Genomic DNA, 12,729 nt, shown 5'->3' on the forward strand with positions numbered 1-12,729 from the left:
CTCTCGGTCTGCCTCTCTCTCTCTCTCTCTCTCGGTCTGCCCCCCCTCTCCCTCTCTCTCTCTCTCTGGGTCTGCCCCCCCTCTGGGTCTGCCCCCCCTCTGGGTCTGCCCCCCTCTCTCTCTCTCTGGGTCTGCCCCCCCTCTGGGTCTGCCCCCCCTCTGGGTCTGCCCCCCTCTCTCTCTGGTCTGCCCCCCCCCCCCTCTGGGTCTGCCCCCTCTCTGGGTCTGCCCCCCTCTCTCCCCCCTCTGGGTCTGCCCCCCCCTCTGGGTCTGCCCCCCCCTCTGGGTCTGCCCCCCCTCTGGGTCTGCCCCCCCTCTGGGTCTGCCCCCCCTCTGGGTCTGCCCCCCCTCTGGGTCTGCCCCCCCTCTGGGTCTGCCCCCCCTCTGGGTCTGCCCCCCCTCTGGGTCTGCCCCCCCTCTGGGTCTGCCCCCCCTCTGGGTCTGCCCCCCCTCTGGGTCTGCCCCCCCTCTGGGTCTGCCCCCCCTCTCTCTCCCTCTGGGTCTGCCCCCCTCTCTCTCTCTCTCTCCCGGTCTGCCCCCCTCTCTCTCTCTCTCGGTCTGCCCCCCTCTCTCTCTCTCTCGGTCTGCCCCCCTCTCTCTCTCTCTCGGTCTGCCCCCCTTCTCTCTCTCTCTCTCCTCGGTCTGCCTCCCCCTCTCTCTCTCTCTCGGTCTGCCTCCCTCTCTCTCTCTCTCTCTCTCGGTCTGCCCCAATCGGTCTGCCCCCCTCTCTCTCTCTCTGGGTCTACCCCCCCTTCTGGGTCTGCCCCCCCTCTGGGTCTGCCCCCCTCTCTCTCTCTCACTCTCTCTCGGTCTGCCCCCCTCTCTCTCTCGGTCTGCCCCCCTCTCTCTCGGTCTGCCCCCCTCTCTCTCTCTCTCACGGTCTGCCCCCTCTCTCTCTCTCTCTCGGTCTGCCCCCCTCTCTCTCTCTCTCTCTCGGTCTGCCCCCCTCTCTCTCTCTCTCGGTCTGCCCCCCTCTCTCTCTCTCCCTCTCGGTCTGCCCCCCTCGGTCTGCCCCCCTCTCTCTCTCTCTCTCGGTCTGCCTCCCTCTCTCTCTCTCTCTCTCTCGGTCTGCCCCCCTCGGTCTGCCCCCCTCTCTCTCTCTCTCTCTGGGTCTGCCCCCCCCTCTGGGTCTGACCCCCTCTCTCTCTCTCGGTCTGCCGCCCTCGGTCTGCCCCCCTCTCTCTCTCTCTCTCTCTGGGTCTGCCCCCCCTCTGGGTCTGACCCCCTCTCTCTCTCTCTCTCTCTTTCTCTCTCTCGGTCTGCCCCCCTCTCTCTCTCTCGGTCTGGCCTCCTCTCTCTCTCTCTCTCTCGGTTTGCCCCCCTCTCTCTCTCTCTCTCTTTCTCTCTCTCGGTCTGCCCCCCTCTCTCTCTCTCTCGGTCTGCCCCCTTCTCTCTCTCTCTCTCAGTCTGCCCCCCTCTCTCTCTCTCTCGGTCTGCCTCCCTCTCTCTCTCTCTCAGTCTGCCCCCCTCTCTCTCTCTCTCTCTCGGTCTGCCCCCCTCTCTCTCTCTCGGTCTGCCCCCTCTCTCTCTCTCTCTCTCTCTCTCTCGGTCTGCCCCCCTCTCTCTCTCTCTGGGTCTGCCCCCCCCTCTGGGTCTGCCCCCCCTCTGGGTCTGCCCCCTCTCTCTCTGGTCTGCCCCCACCCCCTCTCTGGGTCTGCCCCCTCTCTGGGTCTGCCCCCCTCTCCCCCCTCTGGGTCTGCCCCCCCCTCTGGGTCTGCCCCCCCCTCTGGGTCTGCCCCCCCCTCTGGGTCTGCCCCCCCCTCTGGGTCTGCCCCCCCTCTGGGTCTGCCCCCCCTCTGGGTCTGCCCCCCCTCTGGGTCTGCCCCCCCTCTGGGTCTGCCCCCCCTCTGGGTCTGCCCCCCCTCTGGGTCTGCCCCCCCTCTGGGTCTGCCCCCCCTCTGGGTCTGCCCCCCCTCTGGGTCTGCCCCCCCTCTGGGTCTGCCCCCCCTCTGGGTCTGCCCCCCCTCTGGGTCTGCCCCCCCTCTGGGTCTGCCCCCCCTCTGGGTCTGCCCCCCCTCTGGGTCTGCCCCCCCTCTGGGTCTGCCCCCCCTCTGGGTCTGCCCCCCCTCTGGGTCTGCCCCCCCTCTGGGTCTGCCCCCCCTCTGGGTCTGCCCCCCCTCTGGGTCTGCCCCCCCTCTGGGTCTGCCCCCCTCTGGGTCTGCCCCCCCTCTGGGTCTGCCCCCCCTCTGGGTCTGCCCCCCCTCTGGGTCTGCCCCCCCTCTGGGTCTGCCCCCCCTCTGGGTCTGCCCCCCCTCTGGGTCTGCCCCCCCTCTGGGTCTGCCCCCCCTCTGGGTCTGCCCCCCCTCTGGGTCTGCCCCCCCTCTGGGTCTGCCCCCCCTCTGGGTCTGCCCCCCCTCTGGGTCTGCCCCCCCTCTGGGTCTGCCCCCCTCTCTCTCTCTCTCTGGGTCTGCCCCCCTCTCTCTCTCTCTCTGGGTCTGCCCCCCTCTCTCTCTCTCTCTGGGTCTGCCCCCCTCTCTCTCTCTCTCTGGGTCTGCCCCCCTCTCTCTCTCTCTCTGGGTCTGCCCCCCTCTCTCTCTCTCTCTGGGTCTGCCCCCCTCTCTCTCTCTCTCTGGGTCTGCCCCCTCTCTCTCTCTCTCTCCCGGTCTGCCCCCCTCTCTCTCTCTCTCTCCCGGTCTGCCCCCCTCTCTCTCTCTCTCTCGGTCTGCCCCCCTCTCTCTCTCTCTCGGTCTGCCCCCCTCTCTCTCCCTCTCGGTCTGCCCCCCTCTCTCTCTCTCTCTCGGTCTGCCTCCCCCTCTCTCTCTCTCTCGGTCTGCCTCCCTCTCTCTCTCTCTCTCTCTCGGTCTGCCCCAATCGGTCTGCCCCCCTCTCTCTCTCTCTGGGTCTACCCCCCCTTCTGGGTCTGCCCCCCCTCTGGGTCTGCCCCCCTCTCTCTCTCTCACTCTCTCTCGGTCTGCCCCCCTCTCTCTCTCGGTCTGCCCCCTCTCTCTCGGTCTGCCCCCCTCTCTCTCTCTCTCACGGTCTGCCCCCCTCTCTCTCTCTCTCTCGGTCTGCCCCCCTCTCTCTCTCTCTCTCTCTCGGTCTGCCCCCCTCTCTCTCTCTCTCGGTCTGCCCCCCTCTCTCTCTCTCCCTCTCGGTCTGCCCCCCTCGGTCTGCCCCCCTCTCTCTCTCTCTCTCGGTCTGCCTCCCTCTCTCTCTCTCTCTCTCGGTCTGCCCCCCTCGGTCTGCCCCCCTCTCTCTCTCTCTCTCTGGGTCTGCCCCCCCCTCTGGGTCTGACCCCCTCTCTCTCTCTCTCTCTCTTTCTCTCTCTCGGTCTGCCCCTCTCTCTCGGTCTGCCCCCCTCTCCCCCTCTCGGTCTGGCCCCTCTCTCTCTCTCTCTCTCGGTTTGCCCCCCTCTCTCTCTCTCTCTCTTTCTCTCTCTCGGTCTGCCCCCCTCTCTCTCTGTCTCTCGGTCTGCCCCCTTCTCTCTCTCTCTCTCAGTCTGCTCCCCTCTCTCTCTCTCTCGGTCTGCCTCCCTCTCTCTCTCTCTCAGTCTGCCCCCCTCTCTCTCTCTCTCTCTCGGTCTGCCCCCCTCTCTCTCTCTCGGTCTGCCCCCCTCTCTCTCTCTCTCTCTCTCTCTCTCGGTCTGCCCCCCTCTCTCTCTCTCTCAGTCTGCCCCCCTCTCTCTCTCTCTCTCGGTCTGCCCCCCTCTCTCTCTCGGTCTGCCCCCCTCTCTCTCTCTCTCTCGGTCTGCCCCCCTCTCTCTCTCTCTCTCTCTTGGTCTGCCCCCCTCTCTCTCTCTCTCTCTCGGTCTGCCCCCCCCCTCTCTCTCTCTCTCTCTCTCTCGGTCTGCCCCCTCTCTCTCTCTCTCTCTCTCGGTCTGCCCCCCTCTCTCTCTCTCTCTCTCTCGGTCTGCCCCCCCCTCTCTCTCTCTCTCGGTCTGCCCCCCTCTCTCTCTCTCTCGGTCTGCCCCCCTCTCTCTCTCTCTCGGTCTGCCCCCCTCTCTCTCTCTCTCTCTCTCTCGGTCTGCCCCCCTCTCTCTCTCTCTCTCTCCCTCTCTCTCTCTCGGTCTGCCCCCCTCTCTCTCGGTCTGCCCCCCTCTCTCTCTCTCTCGGTCTGCCCCCCTCTCTCTCTCTCTCTCTCTCTCGGTCTGCCCCCCTCTCTCTCTCTCTCTCTCGGTCTGCCCCCCCTCTCTCTCTCTCTCTCGGCCTGCCCCCCTCTCTCTCTCTCTCTCGGTCTGCCCCCCTCTCTCTCTCTCTCTCGGTCTGTCCCCCTCTCTCTCTCTCTCTCTCTCTCTCGGTCTGCCCCCCTCTCTCTCTCTCTTTCTCTCTCGGTCTGCCCCCCTCTCTCTCTCTCTCTCTCTCTCGGTGTTCCCCCCTCTCTCTCTCTCTCTCTCGGTCTGCCCCCCTCTCTCTCTCTCTCTCTCGGTCTGCCCCCCTCTCTCTCTCTCTCTCTCGGTCTGCCCCCCTCTCTCTCTCTCTCTCTCGGTCTGCCCCTCTCTCTCTCTCTCTCTCTCGGTCTGCCCCCCTCTCTCTCTCTCTCTCTCGGTCTGCCCCCCTCTCTCTCTCTCTCTCGGCCTGCCCCCCCCTCTCTCTCTCTCTCGGTCTGCCCCCCTCTCTCTCTCTCTCTCGGTCTGCCCCCCTCTCTCTCTCTCTCTCTCTCCGTCTGTCCCCCTCTCTCTCTCTCTCTCTCTCTCTCTCTCGGTCTGCCACCCTCTCTCTCTCTCTCTCTCTCTCTCGGTCTGCCCCCCTCTCTCTCTCGGTCTGCCCCCCTCTGTCTCTCTCTGGGTCTGCCCCCCCCTCTGGGTCTGCCCCCCCTCTCTCTCTCTCTCTGTGTCTGCCCCCCCCCTCTGGGTCTGCCCCCCTCTCTCTCTCTCTCTGGGTCTGCCCCCCCCTCTGGGTCTGCCCCCCCTCTGGGTCTGCCCCCCTCTCTCTCTGGGTCTGCCCCCCCCTCTGGGTCTGCCCCCCCTCTGGGTCTGCCCCCTCTCTCTCTCTCTCTCTCTCGGTCTGCCCCCCTCTCTCTCTCTCTCTCTCGGTCTGCCCCCCTCTCTCTCTGTCTGCCCCCCTCTCTCTCTCTCTCTCTCGGTCTGCCCCCCTCTCTCTCTCGGTCTGCCTCCCTCTCTCTCTCTCTCTCTCTCTCGGTCTGCCCCCCTCTCTCTCTCTCTCGGTCTGCCCCCCTCTCTCTCTCTCTCTCTCGGTCTGCCCCCCTCTCTCTCTCTCTCTCGGTCTGCCCCCCTCGGTCTGCCCCCCTCTCTCTCTCTCTCGGTCTGCCTCCCTCTCTCTCTCTCTCTCTCTCGGTCTGCCCCCCTCGGTCTGCCCCCCTCTCTCTCTCTCTCTCTCTGGGTCTGCCCCCCCCTCTGGGTCTGACCCCCTCTCTCTCTCTCTCTCTCTCGGTCTGCCGCCCTCGGTCTGCCCCCTCTCTCTCTCTCTCTCTCTGGGTCTGCCCACCCCTCTGGGTCTGACCCCCTCTCTCTCTCTCTCTCTCTTTCTCTCTCTCGGTCTGCCCCTCTCTCTCTCTCTCTCGGTCTGCCCCCCTCTCTCTCTCTCGGTCTGGCCCCCTCTCTCTCTCTCTCTCTCGGTTTGCCCCCCTCTCTCTCTCTCTCTCTCTCTCTTTCTCTCTCTCGGTCTGCCCCCCTCTCTCTATGGTCTGCCCCCCTCTCTCTCTCTCTCTCAGTCTGCCCCCCTCTCTCTCTCTCTCGGTCTGCCTCCCTCTCTCTCTCTCTCTCGGTCTGCCCCCTCTCTCTCTCTCTCTCTCGGTCTGCCCCCTCTCTCTCTCTCTCTCTCGGTCTGCCCCCCTCTCTCTCTCTCTCAGTCTGCCCCCCTCTCTCTCTCTCTCTCGGTCTGCCCCCCCTCTCTCTCTCTCTCTCTCTCTCTCTCTCTCGGTCTGCCCCCCTCTCTCTCTCTCTCTCTCTCTCGGTCTGCCCCCCTCTCTCTCTCTCTCGGTCTGCCCCCCTCTCTCTCTCTCTCTCTCGGTCTGCCCCCCTCTCTCTCTCTCTCTCGGTCTGCCCCCCTCTCTCTCTCTCTCTCTCTCTCCAGTCTGCCCCCCTCTCTCTCTCTCTCTCTCTCTCTCTCGGTCTCCCCCCTCTCTCTCTCTCTCTCTCTCTCGGTCTGCCCCCCTCTCTCTCTCTCGGTCTGCCCCCCTCTCTCTCTCTCTCTCTCTCTCTCTCTCTCGGTCTGCCCCCTCTCTCTCTCTCTCTCTCTCTCTCTCGGTCTGCCCCCCTCTCTCTCTCTCTCTCTCTCTCTCTCTTGGTCTGCCCCCCTCTCTCTCTCTCTCTCTCGGTCTGCCCCCCTCTCTCTCTCTCTCTCTCTCGGCCTGCCCCCCTCTCTCTCTCTCTCTCGGTCTGCCCCCTTCTCTCTCTCTCTCTCGGTCTGTCCCCCTCTCTCTCTCTCTCTCTCGGTCTGCCACCCTCTCTCTCTCTCTCTCTCGGTCTGCCCCCCTCTCTCTCTCTCTTTCTCTCTCGGTCTGCCCCCCTCTCTCTCTCTCTCTCTCTCGGTCTGCCCCCCTCTCTCTCTCTCTCTCTCGGTCTGCCCCCCTCTCTCTCTCTCTCTCGGCCTGCCCCCCCCTCTCTCTCTCTCTCGGTCTGCCCCCCTCTCTCTCTCTCTCTCTCGGTCTGCCCCCCTCTCTCTCTCTCTCTCTCGGTCTGTCCCCCTCTCTCTCTCTCTCTCTCTCTCTCGGTCTGCCACCCTCTCTCTCTCTCTCTCTCTCTCTCGGTCTACCCCCCTCTCTCTCTCGGTCTGCCCCCTCTGTCTCTCTCTGGGTCTGCCCCCCCCTCTGGGTCTGCCCCCCCTCTCTCTCTCTCTCTGGGTCTGCCCCCCCTCTGGGTCTGCCCCCCTCTCTCTCTCTCTGGGTCTGCCCCCCCCTCTGGGTCTGCCCCCCCTCTGGGTCTGCCCCCCTCTCTCTCTGGGTCTGCCCCCCCCTCTGGGTCTGCCCCCCTCTGGGTCTGCCCCCCTCTCTCTCTCTCTCTCGGTCTGCCCCCCTCTCTCTCTCTCTCTCTCGGTCTGCCCCCTCTCTCTCTCTCAGTCTGCCCCCCTCTCTCTCTCTCTCTCTCGGTCTGCCCCCCTCTCTCTCTCTCTCTCTCTCTCTCTCTGGGTTCCAAGGCAGCAGCAAGTGTCGAGGGAGTGTAGGTGATTTGGGATAAAAATGGAAAAGGACAATGAACACTCCAGAGTGAGATTAATTGAGTCGGGGAAAGACAACGTCAATGGAACAAGGGCGGATCTGGGCCCAATAAACTGAAGCCAAAGGCTGGCAGGAACAACTGTCTGAGTCTGTGTGTGAGAGGCTGCTAGTGAGCGTGCGTGTTGAGGAAGTTTTTTTTAAAGCGAGAAAGCAGAGTGAGTTGTGTGAGAGCTGTTTTTGAAGTTTGAGAGTGCCCTCGGAAAGCGGTGTGATGCACTATCAATCGAGCCGAGACTAGTTGTGAGCAAGACAAATAGGCTTTTATTGGCAAGAACTTGGAGCCATCCCTGTCGGTGATCTGGTCTGAAGTGTGAGCAAGGGGGAGGAGCCACCGCCTTTATACCCAGACCAGGGGGAGGAGACTTGGGCGGAACGGACAGGGATGTGGCACATATCCAGGTACTGAGAAATACTAACTATGGTGGTTAACCACTACAGATAACATATAACAGTGGTTTACCACAGGGTGGTGCACCGTTCCCGGAGACACTGCAATACCGGGCCGATACGTGGAGTGGACGGAGCAAGCCCCTATTCCATCTCCCTGCTCCAAAAATCAATTTAATATATGGTCCCCAGATAAGGGACGTATCAGATATTAAACTGATCAGAACAGCTTTTTTTATTTCAAAGATCTACTTTATTCATAAATACTCTGAAATAAACCATTACAGAAACGACAGTGCAAAAACAGTCATATTTACAATTTCCTTAACTTCAATATTTTACAGTGTTCAGTTCCAAGACATTACACACATTACAGTTCAGTTCTTCAACAAACTATATACATTTGTCACATTTCACTGTGTGCTATTTTTACAGTGTTGCACAGTTACGCAGTCCGAGGGTTTTTTACAGTTACTGGCCCATCGGCCTGCCTTGGTTGAGACGCTTTACACGGTGGCCTTTACCCATTGCCTTTGCGGCGGCTGCCCCAAGCTTGAGAACGTCCCTGAGCACGTAGTCCTGTACCTTGGGATGTGCCAGTCTGCAACACTCGGTCGAGGACAAATCTTTGCACTGGAAGATCAGCATGTTTGGGACCAAAGCGCGTCCTTCACCGAGTTGATGACCCTCCAGCAGCAGTTGATATTTGGCTCGGTGTGAGTCCCTGGAAACAGCCCGTAGAGCAAAGAGTCCTGTGCCACAGAGCCGCTTGGGATGAACCTCGACAAATACCACTGCATCTCACTCCAGACCTTCTTGGCAAAGGCACATTCCACAAGGAGGTGTGCGACCGTCTCATCACCGCTGCAGCCGCCTGGAGGGCAGCGTGCGGTGGTGTTGAGACCTTGGGAGTGCATGAAGGATCTGACAGGGAGTGCCCTTCTCACCACCAACCAAGCCAAGACTTGGTGCTTGTTTGAAAGTTTTGACGATGAGGCATTCTGCCAGATGATACTGACAGTCTGCTCAGGGAGCCATCCGACAGGATCCACCATCTCCTTTTCCCTCAGGGCCTCAAGGACCACTGTTTGATCGCCATGTGGTCAAAGTTGTGTTTCTGGAAGAATTTCTCCACGAAGGATAGGTGCTGCGGTACGGTCCAACTACTTGGAACATTACGTGGCAGTGTGGCCCGAGCCATCCTCCGCAACACTTGGGACAGGTAGAACCCCAAAAAGTAGTGGCACTTGGTGTTAGCTTACCGAGGATCTACACACAGCTTGATGCAGCCGCACACAAAGGTGGCCATCAGGATGAGGGCGACGTTGGGAACATTTTTCCCTCTATTCTCCGGAGATTTATGCTCGTTTCCCTCCGGACACGATCCATCGTAGATCTCCAGATAAATTTGAAGATGGCCCAGGTGACTGCTGCAGCGCAGGATTTGGGAATTGGCCACACTTGCACTACATATAACGACAGTAAGAGTTTTAACAACACCAGGTTAAAGTGTCATGATGTGGAGATCCAACGCCGGCATCTCCACATCATGACTACATTATAACGAAGCAGAGAGTACCTCACACCGGATGACGAGGTTTTTGCTGGTGATAGAGCGCGTTGCTACCACATGCCCAGTTTTTGCCTTGCTTTGGCAATACGCTCTTCCCAGTTTTTGGCGCACGCCCCCACCAATCCAAACCATATCCCAGCACCTTAAGGTAATCTGCCCTGACAGTAAAGGGGACACAGGATCGGTCAGCCCAGTTCCCAAAGAACATGGCTTCACTCTTGCCCCAGTTGACCTTGGCTGTTGAGGCCAGTCCGAACTGTTCACAGACTTGGAGGAGCCTGCAAACAGATGACGAGTCTGAGCAGAAGACAACCACGTCATCCATGTACAGGGAGGCTTTGACCTGCGTGCCTCCGCTGCCTGGGATGGTAACCCCTTTAATACCTGGGTCCTTTCAGATGGACACGGCAAAGGGTTCAATGCAACACACAAAAAGGACAGAGGAAAGAGGGCAGCCCTGCCTGACTCCAGACCTGATCTGAAACCTATCTGATTCCCACCCATTGATTGAAACTGCGCTACTGATGTCTGTGTAGAGCAGTTGGATTCACTTGCGGATTCCCTCCCCAAAGCCCATTTTGGACAGCACATCCATCATGTAGGTGTGCGATATTCTGTCAAACGCCCTCTCCTGGTCCAGGCTGATGAGGCAGTGTCCACCTGCCTGTCCTGCACGTAGGCAATCATATCCCTGTATTCCTGAGTAGCGCGAGGCTATCCGAGATCTTCCTGCCAGGTACAGCACAGGTTTGATCAGGATGGATCACCAATTCCAGAGCAAACTTGACCCGGTTGGCGGTGACCTTGGCTAGAATTTTGTAACCTGCGTTCAACAGTGAAATGGGTGGCCAGTTTCTAATTCCTTCCCTTTCCCCCTTCTTCATGGAGCTGAGGGTGATGATGCCTTTCCTCATGGATTCTGACATGCTGCCTTCCAGAAGCATACTCTCGTATACTTCCAGCAAGTCCGGGCTGGCCAAGTCCCACGACGCCGAGTAAAATTCAGCCGGTGAGCCGTCGCTTCCGGGAGTTTTAGCCTTCTGAAAGGACCCGACGGCCTTTGTCAGCTCATCCAGAGATTACGGTCTGTCCAGGCTCTCCTGCTCGCCGTTGTCTCAGACCTCCGTGATAGACGACAGGAAAGATGGAGGCCGTGCTGTCTGTTTGGCTTCAGGTCATGTAGTCCGGCATAGAAGGATTTGCAGATCCTGAGAATGTCAGTCTGCGATGACTTTACAGAGCCATCTTCTTCCTTCAGACTGCTGATCACAGAGGCCTCTCTGTGCACCTTTTGGAAGAAGAAACGTGAGCATGTTTCATTTTACTCCACGGAGCGGACCCTGGATCTGAAGATGACCGTTCACTCTTAACGGCAGGGGCATACACATTAATCGGCCTGAGAGGGCAGTGTTTTTACGAAAGGGTGGCGGAGGCAGGTTGAATGGAGGCATTGAAGGAGCTGGTAATTTGAAAGAAGGAATGTGCAGCAGCAGCAGCAGAGTTGTGAGGAGAAGGCAGGGGAATAGCAGCAGGAGGTGCTGGGAGAGTTGGTGCAGATGGGGAGGTGGGAATGGGCTGGATGTGGCGTGTAAGTAATGGTGTGAATGTGCAGGTAGATGTCGGGAAGTAAGTGTGAGATTTGCGGTGGGTGTGATTTGATGAGCAAGCAGTAGGGGGAGCTGAGAGGGTTGTGTGTGGAGCTGGTGTGTGTGAAGCTCAGTAAGAAGTCTCACAACACCAGGTTAAAGTCCAACAGGTTTATTTGGTAGCAAATACCATAAGCTTTCGGAGCACTGCTCCTTCGTCAGATGGAGTGGATATCTGCTGTCACATATGACAAGCTGCGAGTGAGCACACGTGGAGAGGAAGTGTTTGTTTTTAAGAGACAAAGCAGAGTTCGCTGAGCAGAAACTGATAGCCAAGTTCCGCACACATGAGGACGGCCTCAAGCGGGATCTTGGGTTCATGTCACACTACGTGTAAACCCCCCCCAACCACCATTTGCCCTGGGCTTGCAAAATCCTATTAACTGTCCTGGCTTGAGACAATTTACACCTCTTTAAGCTGTGATTATCCCTCTCTCCACTCGCACTGTCTGTACCTGTAAAGACTGTAAGAAGTCTCACAACACCAGGTTAAAGTCCAACAGGTTTGTTTGGTAGCAAATACCATAAGCTTTCGGAGCACTGCTCCTTCGTCAAGACTGTAAAGACTCCTGTAAAGACTGGCATTCCAACCATTATCTTGCAACTGAATCTTTGTCTATATATGCCGCGTTTGTGAAACCAACTCTCCACTCACCTGATGAAGGAAGGAGCAGCGCTCCGAAAGCTGGTGATGCCAAATAACTTTAACCTGGTGTTGTGAGACTTTTTACTGTGCCCGCCCACCGACCCCGGTGCAATGCCGGCACCACCACATCAGAGTGAGTTTGTGCGAGAGCTGTTTTTGAAGTTTGAGAATGTCCCCAGAAAGGGGGTGGTGCACCGTTCCCGGAGATACTGCAATACCGGGCCGATACGTGGAGTGGATGGAGCAAGCCCCTATTCCATCTCCCTGCTCCAAAAATCAATTTAATATATGGTCCTCAGATAAGGGACGTATTAGATATTAAACTGATAAGAACAGACATTTTTTTAATGCAATCAAAGTCTAATTGAAGTCTTAACAAGTGAGACATTCCCAATCCAAGCTGACAAGACAGGGCTCTCACCTCCTCTCTTGGGCTTGATCGACATGATCCAAGCTGATTGGAGCAGGCATTGCACCGCCTCCAGGGCTTGATCTCATTTGCATCTTGGCCAAAAGGCCTCGATGCTGCTTTTAAAAATTGCTTCAAATAAAGCCTCAGTGTAACTTCATGACTTCAACCAAGTGCAGCACTGCAAAACTACACTTGATCTTAGCCAAAAGGCTGAGAACCGATGCCGGTGCTGCTCTCGACTTGCCAACTGCCATATGCCTTCCCTCTTTTTTGCAACTGGCTGACACCATTCAAACACTTACATATGTAAACATAGAATCATACAGTGCAGAAGGAGGCCATTTGGCCTCAAGTCTGCACTGACCACAATCCCACCCAGGCCCTATCCCTATAATCTCATACCTGGCTAGCCCTCCTGACAATAAGGGGCAATTGAGCATAGCCAATTCACCTAATCAGTACCTGGAGGAAACCCACTCAGACACCGGTGAATGTGCAAACTCCACACAGACAGTGACCCAAGGCGGGATTCAAACCCGGAACCTTGTCATTGTGCGTCAGCAGTGCTAATAAGGTCCCCCATGCAAGGCTTCTAGAAAAAGTGAGAGGGCATGGGATCCAAGGGGCTGCTGCCCTGTGGATTCAGAATTGGCTTGCCCAAAGGAGGCAGAGAGTGGGTATAGATGGGTCTTTTTCTAAATGGAGGTTGGTCACCAGTGGTGTGCCCCAGGGATCTGTTCTGGGACCCTTGCTGTTTGTCATTTTCATAAATGACCTGGATGAGGAAGTGGAGGGATGGGTTGGTAAGTTTGCTGACGACACGAAGGTTGGTGGGGTTGTGGATAGTCTGGAGGGATGTCAGAAGTTACAGAGGGACATAGATAGGATGCAAGACTGGGCGGAGAAGTGGCAGATGGACTTCAACCCAGATAAATGCGTAGTGGTCCAT

The 12,729-nt window shown here is 58.7% G+C and overlaps 1 protein-coding gene and 2 pseudogenes across 1 annotated transcript in view; 1 reads left to right on the plus strand and 2 right to left on the minus strand.

The window, feature by feature from the left end:
• LOC144511093 (adenosine deaminase domain-containing protein 1-like) overlaps nt 1-12,729 on the plus strand; it is a 112,717-nt gene that overhangs the window by 64,055 nt on the left and 35,933 nt on the right. The gene's annotated exons all lie outside the window — the stretch shown is intronic.
• LOC144511561 (U2 spliceosomal RNA) lies at nt 7,581-7,751 on the minus strand (annotated as a pseudogene).
• LOC144511563 (U2 spliceosomal RNA) lies at nt 11,553-11,732 on the minus strand (annotated as a pseudogene).

The sequence above is a fragment of the Mustelus asterias genome, chromosome 24, assembly GCF_964213995.1.
Source record: "Mustelus asterias chromosome 24, sMusAst1.hap1.1, whole genome shotgun sequence".
Classification (NCBI taxonomy): domain Eukaryota; kingdom Metazoa; phylum Chordata; class Chondrichthyes; order Carcharhiniformes; family Triakidae; genus Mustelus; species Mustelus asterias.